The sequence below is a fragment of the Coccinella septempunctata genome, chromosome 6 (genome assembly GCF_907165205.1).
Source record: "Coccinella septempunctata chromosome 6, icCocSept1.1, whole genome shotgun sequence".
Taxonomy (NCBI): domain Eukaryota; kingdom Metazoa; phylum Arthropoda; class Insecta; order Coleoptera; family Coccinellidae; genus Coccinella; species Coccinella septempunctata.
The window spans coordinates 9,150,066-9,163,865 of record NC_058194.1 but is presented as its reverse complement, the minus strand read 5'-3'; the positions used below and the strand labels follow the sequence as shown (position 1 = coordinate 9,163,865).

Below are 13,800 nucleotides of genomic sequence, written 5' to 3'. Positions count from 1 at the left end.
GGTTGGCGCATTTTATTGAACCTTTAATTTTTCACTGCACCCGGTATAAATTTCATAAAGTGCTCGTGACCGGATAGAATTTCCCGAATGTATGTTCGCTTATAGAATCACTCATATTTTATATCACACATATCTCCCTTGTACGTATAATTAGTTTCCGAAGGCGTGAATAAACTTTTACATAATTCGATTTTGACTTCTTCGTTGTCGCTACCACCCTAGACAACAGCGAGCTCTGTCTCCGGCTAGCAGCTACTCCGGTAGGTTTGCTATTCTTCCTATTGAAAAGAATAGCTGGCGCTCGAGATTAGGTTTCTCCGAGTAAACCACGTTACAAAATGGCGCCCGAGCAGGGACTGTGCAAAATCTAGTAGGAAACAACAGAGGTGAGAAACATTAACCGGACAGTGAGTGATTTCCCGAAACAGTGAGTAAAACCTCAGAACAGTGAGTAACTATTTCTTGAACGGAAAACTGTGAAAAATAAACTTGATTTGTGTTTCATTACCTGCCACTCTGTATTGAACTGTTATACTGTGAATTGAATTGGACTATATTTTGAAAATTTTCCTGTTGTTGAAACCTATTGAAAATAATTTGTGATTATTCTTTTTGCCGATTTTTTTATTGAGTTATCCTGATTTATTGAATTGAACTGTTTTAATTTCGTATTGAAGGTGAGTGAATTTCCGAACATTGAAAATTTATTGTCGCAATTGGTAAAATTTAATAGGTTTTATTTACCTATCAGTTTAATAGTGAATCATCTATTACCCTGTTGATAACTTGTCTACCTGCAATTATTTTCTTTTGACCTGTACTGTTGAAACTTACCAATTATTTCTGATTTTTCTGAAAACTGAAATTCGATTATTGCGATTTATTTTCTGGATATTGAACTTGAAAAATTGTTTGAAAATTAACCTGTGCTTTCAGGTGCGATTCGAATTTCGGGACATTTGCCGGACTATACGAAACGACTTGCGATTGTGTGCGGTATTTCTCGAATATTTTCGGACTTAAGTGGGACTGATTGACAATTTTTTCGAGTAACGTTGGACTTGTAAAATTTTTAGTGCGATACATCGGGACTTAGATTGCTTTTGGTGCGCCGGGACTTGAACTTAGATTTTTTTTTATACACCGGGACTTGACTTTGATTTTTTTTTTTTGGGGTAACTTACCGGGTCGGACTTGAAACTTAAGCGGATTGTGAAAGACATACCGAGTGTGAAATATTGGTGCGTTCTGAATCGGACTTAGTTGAAAATAATATGTCGAACATGGATGTGAATCGGTTACTCAGTGATGAACTTACGTACGAATTACAACTGAGAGGACAATCGATACTGGGTACTGTGATGACTAAACGGAGTCTACTACGACAAGTACTTCAGTCTAATGAACCTCTACTACCCCCAACATCATTGACACCGGCCTCGGAGATTGAGATTTGCCAAAATAAACTCACCGATTTGGTGGACTCCCTTCAGAACTTCAATCATGAGAATGCAGCTAACGAATTTTCGCGAATTTACACCCGATTAATACACATCCAAGGAAGGCTGGACGTTATTGTCACTGCAGACACAACACAGTTACAACTAGTTGGACAAAGGAGGGCAACTACAGCTAAGGCGTTGGAAACACTAGAGGAGCTACGTAAGAAGAGTAATCGTGAACAGCCGCAGCCGTCTGGCCGACATCAGAGGTCTCTCTTAGACGTGGAGGTGCCCAGTTCACCTGGTGTGTCACCGATCCAACCGGAACGGATTTCAGGGCTCCGAGAGCCATCGCTTATCGACTTGGGAGATGGTGTCGATCCTCCTGTGGCGGTCGATGTCTCACATACTGGAACACCTGTAAGGAATCCAACATTAGAACAGGTCATGAATGAGACAAGACAGACATGTAGAGCATTACTGCGACAGTTACCAGCGATACCTCTCACACAGTCACAGGACTGTGGGACAACAACACCTGAAGGTCCGACACAGGGTAGATGGATTAATTCTACACGAAGGGTGTCTTTTCCACACTTACCTGCACCTTGGATAAATCCTGACCGTCCAGTTATCGCAACACCTGCCAGATCAGAGCCGGAGTCCCGATCAATAATACCGACTGTCCCGGTACACAAATGGAACATTTCCTTTGATGGCACTGGAAGTGTGACCGGATTCCTTGAAGAAGTGGAGAGGCTGGCTGAATCCCGTAAAGTGTCCCTGGAACAAGTTTTCGAATCAGTTTATGAATTACTACGAAAGGATGCAAGGGATTGGTTTATTCCCAGGAGAGGTACTTTCGAGGACTGGGAAGATTTCAGAAACCAACTGAAAGAAGCGTTTCTGCCTGTTAACTATGAGGAGAATCTGTTGGAGGAAATAAAAAGACGAACACAAGGTCCTTAAGAAAAGCTGCTTCTGTATGTTACCCGGATGCAGAACTCATTCCAGAAACTCACCTATACAAAACCATCCGAGGTGGAGCAGATCCGACTTATCCGACAGAGGTTGATCCCGCCCTTACAACAGGCCTTGGCCTTCCAGGAGACCAAGACGTATGATGAACTTCTCCGTAAGGGAAAAGTTTTTGAACTGGTCCAGTGGCAGATGAGCCAGTACACCCGGCCACCCTCAAAACCAGGTTTCGTGGAGGAACCTCACCTAACGTACACTCCCCGCCAACTGAACCGATAGCAGGCGAGTTTTTCTGTGGATGCCGGAGAACAGGTACAAACAACTGATCATAGGAAATCAATCCCGCCGACACCAGCCGGCCAGACACGACTTTCTCCGCCGGGGGAAAGCCGTCCAAAGCCACCCAAATCCAGAGAGTCAATAGTCCAGCAACAGGAATCACACCGTCCAACTTCTGGAGACAGGTCCGAAGGTAGATCCGGAACTTCAACACCGCCACCCCGCCGTCGAGCCGAAGATAGCCGCGCTGACCGGACCGAGCCACCATCAGGGAGGAGAGTGTCCTTCCAGACACAGTGTTTCCGATGTGGTGGATATGGCCACATGCGTCGAGAATGTCGCAGGCCACCGAAAATTTTCTGTTCTCGATGTCAGAGGGAGAACATCCTCTCACGAGATTGTCCCTGCCGTCCGGAAAACTAGACGGAGGTATGGAGAAGGAGTCGACCATATCTCCCAACACACTGACTCCCATAACATCGACCGCCTGGAATGATAACCGACCGCTTGTCGAAGTTAAGATAGCCGGAAAGCACTACAAAGCATTAATTGACACGGGAGCCACGAAGAGTTTCGTAAGTCGGAAAGTGGCAAAACAATGTGAAACCAAAGGAATCACCGGACAACATGTTGAGAATGGTTTCGTGGTGGTTGCAAATGGTCAACCCACGACAACACCCAAACTCTACACTACCGCTGTTCACCTGGCTGATTATTCCTTGACCGACGTAAAATTTTTGTTGGTGCCTGATTTACCAGTTAACCTCATACTAGGAATGGACGTATTAGGAAGGTTCAATTTTTCCATTAACCTCAGTACCGCGGACTGTTACCTGGAAGGTCGACTGATTGCCAAACCAACACCAAAAATTCAAGAAGCTGTTGAGGTGCAGGGCCGGAGAAAATCCCTGAATCCACCCGCGGACAACCCGTCACCTAAACCGTTACCGTCCGTAGATTCCGTATACCTGGCCGAAATAGAAACAGCCCACTGCAAATGGTACAACAAGAAGTTACAAGAGGTGGAAAAAGACCCAGCAAATTTTCCTGACTACGCCGTTGAAAATGGAAAACTGTTACGACATTTCTGGGACTCATCCGACTTCACAGAAGATGGAACCGGCCAACCCTGGAAACTCTGTGTACCGACCGAACAGCGAACCGAAGTACTGAAGAAAAACCAAGACTCAGAACTAGCAGGTCACATGGGGATTGCCAAAACGATTGCACGGATAGCCAGAAACTACTACTGGCCAGGGATGTTTAGAGACATTGCGAAATACGTGAGGAACTGCACATCGTGCCAAAAGTACGAAGTTTCGCAACAGTAAACCCCTGGGAAGATGCAACCACACCGAATGGCGGATGCGCCGTTCCAAGAAGTATCCACAGACATTGTAGGACCATTGCCACGGTCAAAGAAGAGAAACTCCTACATCGTGGTAATGCAAGACCGGTTCACAAAGTGGGTAGAGTGTCGTCCGTTGCGGAAAGCCACCGCCAAAACTGTTTATTCGGCCCTCTACGAACAAGTCATCCTGAAATACGGTTGCCCAAAACTAGTAATATCCGACAATGGAGTACAATTTGACAGCAGACTATTCAAGAACAGTCTCCGAGAGCTGAACATCGCTCACCGTTTCACACCACCGTATACTCCTCAGTGTAACCCTGTGGAAAGAGCTAACCGTACCCTAAAGACCATGATAGCACAGTTTTGTGAAGCCGATCAACGAACCTGGGATGAAAAGATAGGAGAGTTAACGTTTGTCATCAACACCGCTAAACAGGAGTCTACTGGATTCACACCGGCATTTTTGAATTATGGAAGGGAACTAGAAGTCCCGAGGGCGATTTATTCGACAAATCCCCACAATAATGAAATAAACGGAGAATCCAACCGTACAGAAGAAGAAAACAGAGACATGACTTACCGTACTCAACAGATCAAACATCTCCAGGAGGCTTATGAGTTCGTCCGTACTAAACTATACCGTGCCTTCCAACAACAGGCTCACCACTACAATCTTCGACGAAGAGAAGTCCGATACCATGTGGGAGATAAAGTTCTACGCCGGGACCGTCCTTTATCCTCGGCCGTTGACAGTTTCGCCGCCAAGTTGGCTCCGAAGTTTTCCGGACCGTTTACCGTCGTTAAAGTTGTTTCACCTGTCGTCTATGACCTGAAAGACACAGGGGGTAGAAAAATCACTAATATACATATTAAAGATTTAAAACCATTTCATGCATAATATATACAGGGTGATTCCGGAGGAGACCGTCAGATTTTAGGTGAAGTATACACTAGTTAAGGCAGTTTCGAAACAATGTTTGGTTTATGGTTGGGGGCCTTTAATGAGAGTCTACAGGGTGATTTGTCCGATTCGACCGATTTTTCTTTTATTCATAACTTTGGTGTGGCTTGATCAATCTTGATGAAATTTTCAGTGTAGAACAATATGATTGTCTTCTTTCAATAATTCCAACACTTTCCCAAAAATACAGGGTGGGAATTATGATAAGTTCAGATTAAGTTTGCAGGTTGAAAAAACACCCTGTACATTCCGTTTTCAAAAATTTTCTACATGCTTCAGATTCTATCATAAGTTTACATTACTGGAGTGTTTTTAATTTTTTTGGCACACATCCAGTTTTCCTAGAAAAATTTTTCAAGGATGAACAATATCGTTATTTCGCTCCAAGGCATTGAGAATATTCTGAACTAGAATGTAAACCGGTGTCGTCCAATGATACAAAGCTCTTCCTGATTCCTAAAGTAGTTCTTTCAAATTCGAAATTCATATTTAATCACTCATATTCTGATGTATAAAATCATTTAATCCAGAAAATATCTGTATACCTACCTACTTATACCAAAAAATCTACAACTTATACAGAATAAACATTCGAAACACATCATGAACGGCAAAACTAAGGAATAACACAAAATTTACATAGAATGTTCGAAATGATTTCCCCTTTTTTGAATACATATTCGAGACCTTTTTATTAAATTTCCAATTGACCTTCTAATGAGGGATTGATTTTGCTTCAAGATATTACATTCCTCGGAAATCCTTTTAACTTGGTGTTCTCTACTTCTAATTTCAACCTTATAAACTCTTGTTTTCAGATATCCCCACACAAAATAGTCTAAAGGGTTCAAATCAGGCGATCTTTTTGGCCAAGCAATAGGTCCTCCACGACCAATCCATCTGTTCGGATAATTTACATCCAGGTGATTTCTCACATTCAATGCAATGTGAGGTGGTGCTCCGTTATGCTGAAAGTACATAGAGCGGATATGTACATTTTCCAATAAATTTGGTAAAATATTTTCCAAAAAATCTAGGTAAATTTCACCATTTAATCTTTCCGCAAAAATGTGAGGGCCAACTAAAGTTCCGTCTATTGTTCCAAGCCAAATATTGGCAGAAAATCTGTGTTGTGTATTATGACTCTTCTTCAAATGCGGGTTGTCTCTTGCCCATTCGTGGGAATTGTGGATATTAAAAATTCCATTCTTAGTGAACATAGCCTCGTCGCTGAATAGAATACGAAAAATAGTTCGTTGGTGACTAATAACCCAGCGACAAAATTGTAATCGTTGGGGCAGATCTTGCAACTTTTGGTAGTGGTATGGGTGGAATTGTTCTTTCTTCAAAGTCTTGCTCACATTGCTCTGCGAAATTCCTAATTCGGTACTAATTTGACGTACGTATAAAGAAATTTTTTGAATTAAATGATTTTATACATCTGAATATGAGCAATCAAAAATGAATTTCGAATTTGGAAAATTTATTTTAGGACTCAGGAAGAGCTTTGTATTATTGGACGATACAGCTTTACCATCTAGTTCAGAATATTCTCAATGCCTTGGAGCGAAAAAACGATATTGTTCATCTTTGAAAAATTTTTCTAGGAAAAATGGACGTGTGCCAAATAAAATAAAAACGCTCCAGTAATGTAAACTTATGGTAGAATCTGAAGCAAGTAGAAAATTTCTGAAAACGGAATGTACAGGGTGTTTTTTCAACCTGCAAACTTAATCTGAACTTATCATGATTCCCACCCTGTATTTTTGAACGAGTGTTGGAATTATTGAAAGAAGATAATCATATTGTTCTACACTGAAAATTTCATCATGATTGATCAAGCCATACCAAAGTTATGAATAAAAGAAAAATCGGTCGAATCGGACAAATCACCCTGTAGACTCTCAATGAAGGCCCCCAACCATAAACCAATCATTGTTTCGAAACTGCCTTAACTAGTGTATACTTCACCTAAAATCTGACGGTCTCCTCCGGAATCACCCTGTATTATTGTCATGATCCGTTAACCGTTCTATAGAAATAACCTCTGAAAGGAGGAAATCCGTTATTTTTTTCCGTTCTGAATATATATTTTTTTTTTCTGTTACCGACTATATTATTATTTTCCGTTTACCTGTTTATCTGAATAACTGTAGGTACACTGACTGGAAATTGTCCTTGTCATTCTCATCACCGTCAAAGAGAGGCTGCCGTCCAGTGTGATATCCCTAGTGCATCCACCCAATCTGAACCACCCCGAAGGAGGTTGAACAGGTTACGCATGTCAGCCAGTAGGAAGCACCTGCAAGGAGAAGTCTCGTAAATCTGAAGCACGTTATTCAACATAATTATAACCGATTACACCGTCACCATTCCGTTCAAATTCCGTACATGCACCACCGTTGACCGAAATAGTGTATTTACAGATTTTCATTCGTTCAGCATGCAATTAAATATAAATCAAACCTGTTAAAACTGTCTGAAAATCTGTTATTCATGTAAGGAATACCAATAAAGGATACTGTTTCACATTGCAACTGAGTATATCCGTCTATTAATCCAATAGATCTAACCAATTTCTATTCTGAACCGAACCGAAATTATTGTACCGTCAATTTAACACTGTCTACCTGAAGAAAACACCGTCTACCTGAAAACAGAAAGCAGAGGAAAACCGCTCCAGGAAGAAAAGTGGACCACGAGGAACGATGAAGATCGGAGAATTTATTGTTAGAAATTACCCACCTGCGAGTCTCCTGCCGGCTCCGAGAGTCCCAACGTCCGTGTAACCAGGTCGAAAGGGGCAGACCAGTTCATTGCGCCCCACGTACCGGAGGTTTTCCACCTGTTGCAGCTCCCACGATTCCTGGGTAACCTACAAAACCACGATGGAATTCAAACACCCGCCAAACACAGTTAAATTAGGTACTCACCGGAGGGATGAAGTATGGCACGTTTCCGACTAGCGATGAAGATGGATTTCCACATAGAGAAAGAAGATTTTCCACTATTAAATACCCACATCATGTGTCCACGGAACGCTGAACAAGGTTCTTTGACAAGATGGCGGAGACCTGCGCCGAGGTGACTGACGCTGACGTTTCTGCGTGCGCATTGGAACTATCATTTCCAACCATAGAGAGGAATAAGTACTTGATTGAGTTGTGAACTGGTCACGAGTATAGGTGGCGCGCGCGAAAGTAAGGTCATTATTTCTAGGGGTAGATAGAGTCGTGAAATTAAACTCACTATTTCATCGTAAGTTAATTTCTTCCGAGCTGAGGAGGGTGTGATGAAGTCCAGTTTTCTGAGGAAAATTGGAGTTCATCTTAGTGCATTTCCGTTTTAGATTTCCGCCTTTGAAAATATTTTAATTCTCGAATATTCCGTACGTTCATTCCGATAGGCAGAGTAAATGTAAAAAACCGCTCATCTGTATTTCACGTTGTTTTTCTTACATGCCGCTGAAGATTTCGACGTTTTTCATCTGTTGATATGCGATAAACCGGAGCTGACGACGTTTTTCATTCTTGTCGCATTCTGGAATTTTCAGATTTTTACCGTGAGAGGGGATATGCCTATAAAAGCAAATTTTCCCCCCGCGACGGACACTTTTGACTTTCACTTCGCTTCAATATTTTCGATTTTTCGCTTTCTAACGTGGTGACTTCTGTTATAGATTCAGTTAATTTTCGGTATTTCTTTCGCCGTTGAAGAATAATCATTTTGTGTTTGCATCAGTAATTAGAATCAATTTTTTAGTTTTTCTTTTAAATCCTTTGAGTTTCGAGTGCTTGAAACAAAGGAGGTAGGTCAACGTCTGTACCGTTCAGTTTATTTGTTAGACCTACGCCGTTACTTCCTTAACTTTGACACTGCTGTACTGTATCGTTTTCTGTTGTATTTTATCGTTCTTTACCCTATTTCGCGAGTTTGACTTTTCCCTTCGCTATCAGTCATGGCGCGTAAGCCCTTGGGGTACTGAAGGGAAAGTTCCGTCAACCCCCCTGTCCGCGTTCCGCGTCATAAGTGTTAAATCCGAAATCTCTTCTTTTCTGTCAGTCATGGCGTGTTATAACCCTTGGGGCAGAGAATAAGAGATACCGCTCGTAGTCAGTGAAATCCCGTAGTTGCGCTAAAAATAGACCTTTTCTTCGCTGTCAGTCATGGTGCGTTATAGCCCTTGGGGCAGCGAATAAAAGTCTCGAACAGATCCGCCCTTATTGTGTTTCATTTCCGGAGAAATACAACTACATACCGATACCGTATAGCAAGTCCTTAGCATTCGTTCCGTCAGTTCTGGTTGGCGCATTTTATTGAACCTTTAATTTTTCACTGCACCCGGTATAAATTTCATAAAGTGCTCGTGACCGGATAGAATTTCCCGAATGTATGTTCGCTTATAGAATCACTCATATTTTATATCACACATATCTCCCTTGTACGTATAATTAGTTTCCGAAGGCGTGAATAAACTTTTACATAATTCGATTTTGACTTCTTCGTTGTCGCTACCACCCTAGACAACAGCGAGCTCTGTCTCCGGCTAGCAGCTACTCTGGTAGGTTTGCTATTCTTCCTATTGAAAAGAATAGCTGGCGCTCGAGATTAGGTTTCTCCGAGTAAACCACGTTACAGCGCATAATGATGAACGTCCATATTTGTTTGTTTCGGTTCTTGATGTTGAATTCTTAGGTTTATTAGATTCGGGTGCTTCGAGCACGATTATAGGAGGTCCAGGATGGGATATATTGAAAAAGTTGAAGCTTAAGATCAATTCTGATAATGTTGCTTCTTGTAGGGTCGCTAATGGTCAAAGTTGTTCAAGTATCGGTTCGGTTGATCTACCAATTAAGCTTGAGAATCGGGTTAGGATGCTTTCAGCCTTGGTGGTTCCAGATTTGCCGCACACCTTGATTTTGGACATTGATTTCTGGAGGAAGTTTGGTATCGTACCGGATCTTCATGGAGGGAACTGGGTCTTCCGGCGTGATGCTAATGTGTCTGTGGGTGCAATTGCCTCGGAGGAACATCTGACGCCCGACCAGACCAGAATTTTGAATGAAGTTGTGCAGGAGGCTTTCAGGGACATGGGCGACGAGTTGGGGTGTACTAATTTGGTGGAGCATGAAATAAAAACTTCATGTCGTCCCATCAAACAGAGGTATTATCCGGTTAGTCCGGTGATGCAGGGTCATATTGATGCTGAGTTGAATAAATTGCTCGAGCAAGGTATTGTCGAGCCCTCGACCAGCCCCTGGTCATCTCCCATTCTTCTCGTGAAAAAGAAGGATGGCTCGTACCGGTTCTGCGTCGATTACCGGAAACTAAACGCGGTTACGGAAAAAGATGTATCCCCTCCCCTATATAAATGCCACTTTGGATCGACTTCGCAATGCCAAGTTTCTATCGTCAATGGACATCAAGTCGGCATATTTTCAGGTGCCCCTGGAGGAATCTTCTCGCCCTCTGACTGCCTTTACAGTCCCCAATAGAGGTCTGTTCCACTTCCTTCGCCTGCCTATGGGATTATCTAATAGTCCAGCCACCTTCCAGCCACCTTCCAGCGTTTGGTTAACAGAGTCCTTGGTCCCGATCTGGAGCCTTATGTATTCGTCTATTTGGACGACATCATTATCATCACGAATACCTTTGAGAAGCATGTTGATGCATTAATGGAGGTCTTCAAGCGCCTGAAGGCTGCCAATTTAACGGTTTCTAAGAAGAAGTGTCATTTCTGCCGACCGGAACTTTTATATTTGGGATATGTGGTGGATTCTACAGGGTTAAGAATGGATCCAGCTAAGGTCCAAACCATCTTGAACATACCGGTGCCCACAAGTGTCTCGGAGGTTCGACGTCTGCTGGGACTAGCTTCATGGTACCGACGATTCGTACCAAATTTTGCGGATCTAATTGCTCCTCTGACGGAGTTATTAAAAAAGGGTAGACCTTTCAAATGGAGTGCCCAATGTGATGAGGCTCTGAATAGCTTGAAGGAGCGGTTGATTGGTGCCCCTGTGTTGTCTTGTCCTGACTTCTCGAAGCCATTCACTATCCAGTGTGATGCTTCAGGTTATGGAATAGGTGCAGTCCTTACTCAACAACAAGAGGATGGAGAAAAAGTGATATGTTATCTTTCTAGGTCTTTAACTCGGTTAGAGCGCAACTATACCACCACGGAACGTGAATGTCTTGCCGTTCTATGGGCGATTGAAAAGCTGCGGCCGTATATTGAAGGCATTCATTTCACAGTGATCACCGATCATGCATCTTTGCTCTGGCTAGACCGATTGGAGTCACCTTCTGGTCGACTGGCCCATTGGGCGATCCGGCTCCAACAATATGATTATACCATTATTCATCGAAAAGGTAAATATAACATCGTACCTGACGTTTTTTCTAGGTCGGTACCCGTACTCGATACCATCGACACTACCTTGGGTTGTTCCTCGGATCCGTGGTACAGGTTGCTTTTGGACGGGATAGTCAAGACCCCGCACCGTTTCCCTTCATGGCAGTTGATCCAGGGTAAACTCTTCAAAAATGTCACTCCCCGCATTCCCGAATTGGCATCTCCTGCTGACTACTGGAGAGAAGTTGTTCCGCGACCTCATCGGAAGGCCTTGATTGTAAAGGTTCACGAATCTCTTTTGCATGTTGGCGTGTATAAGACCTATCATAAGTTGGCCGAGCGCTATTATTGGCCCAAAATGCGATCCGACGTAGCCTCGTTTATTCGTCGATGTATCACTTGTCATGCCATCAAATCGGAGCAGCGAAAACCTGCTGGTTTCATGCTCTCTAAACAGGTATCAATCCAGCGACCATTCGAACTTATGTCTGCCGATCTGGTTGGACCTTTGCCTCGAACTCGCTCAGGTAACCAATATATTTTTGTTATCGCTGATTGTTTCAGTAAGTTCCCTCTACTGTTTCCGTTACGTTTCGCTACCGCATCGGCGATTGTGAAGATATTGGATACCCATGTTTTTCCTATCTTTGGGTGTCCAAATTCCATCATTTTGGATAATGGCGTGCAGTTTCGTTCCAAGGAGGTTACTAATTTTCTGAAGTCTTATAATGTTAACATTCAGTATACGGCCTTATATCATCCTCAAGCTAATCCGGTCGAGAGAATTAATAGGGTTATTAAAACTATGTTGAGGTCATATCTTCAGAAGATCAGAGAGGTTGGGATAGACAGTTGAGCCAGGTTGGTTTGGCCATTCGCTCCTCAAAGCATGAAGTAACCGGTCATTCCCTAAATATGATTGTCTTCGGAAGAGAAATTTCATTAAAGGGTGAAAACGCCTGCCCTGATCGGATTCAGTTCGACAGATCAGCCTTGACTAAGGAGCGCGAACAAGCCTTCGCGAGGCTGTACGCGGATGTCCAGAGAAAGTTGTCGCGAGCGTACGAAACCAATAGCCGCACATACAATCTTCGACGACGGGATATTCAGTATACGGTTAACCAATTGGTGTGGAGGAAGAATCAGGTGTTGTCCGATGCGGCGAAGTATTTTTCAGCTAAGTTGGCACCGAAGTATGTTGGGCCTTTCTTGGTCTCGAAGCGAGTCTCCCCTTGGACCATGAATTGCAGGGTGAGGATGGTGAATACCAGGGTGTTTGGCATGTTCAGGATTTGAAATCTCACCCACCGGACCAACAAGCAACTGGACACCAGTCAGACTAGTCTCGTCTCGGACTCGGGGCAGAGGATAGCTGTCCCTTGCTTATGCATAAATTGACTAGGGTGGTCACAACCCCTATCCAGTGGTTGGAATACTACTTATCATCTTGTAATGAGAAAATGGGTTTTCCAACCTATTCCCCCATTTTAGAATAATTATTTTAGTTTTCCTTTTTAAATAATTTTGTTTCGAATTAATTTCCGAGAAATCTTTTCGAATTTCCAATTCAGGATTCCGACATCGTTCGGAATTGTAAACATACCGCACCGTTTTTATTCCGTTTTTATTTCCTAAAAACGATGTCGCACCGTATAAAACATCCTGAATTGGGAGATAACCGAGTTTTTTGTTCGCTAGCACAGATAAGTCGAAATTAAGACGTTTCATCGACGCAAAATTACCGAATTTCGACTGTCGGGCACATCTGATTTCCGCACCCCCCCTGTGGGTATAAAATCAGATGTTCCCCCGCCACTTCACTTACGAATTATTTTCAGTGTGTTCACTTGACTTAGATTCGAATTACGCTTAATCGCCTTACCTTCCGCCGCTGAGTTTTATTAGAAGATTTTTTTTTTGAGTTTTGGGTTTCACCGTTCAGAATATAAATTTTTTTTAGTTTTTTCTCTCTCTGTAATATTGGGTGATTTTTGAAATTCGGGAGTGCAAGTGGCCAAGCCAAAGGTAAGACGACACGCCGTTATATTTTTTTTTAATATTGGAACTTCAGTTTTCCGTCTCTCATACCCGAGTCTGAGTTCCGCCCCTACTGTCATTAAAGTACCCTGCTGGTGCGGACGCCCGGGGGGTACCGAGGACACTTTGGGGTGGCTAACCCTTTCCCGAAATTTCCCGTCTTATCTAGTTCACCCCTACTGTCGTTAAAGTACCCTGCTGGTGCGGACGCCCGGGGGGTACCGAGGACACTTTGGGGTGGCGCACCCTTTCCCCAGTTCCCGTCTTTTTACCCCGTTCCGGTGTTCACCTTTACGGTTAGGGAGGCATTCTGCTGGTGCGGACGCCCGGGGAGTGCCGAACGAGCCTGAAGGTGAGCCGTCGTATTTCTGTGCTGTCTTTTATCCCCTAACCT

The 13,800-nt window shown here is 43.1% G+C and overlaps 1 protein-coding gene across 3 annotated transcripts in view; it reads left to right on the top strand.

Moving 5' to 3' along the window:
* The window catches only part of LOC123315853 (sulfite oxidase, mitochondrial-like), an 857,507-nt gene that overhangs the window by 448,078 nt on the left and 395,629 nt on the right, over positions 1-13,800 (top strand). The window lies entirely within an intron of this gene.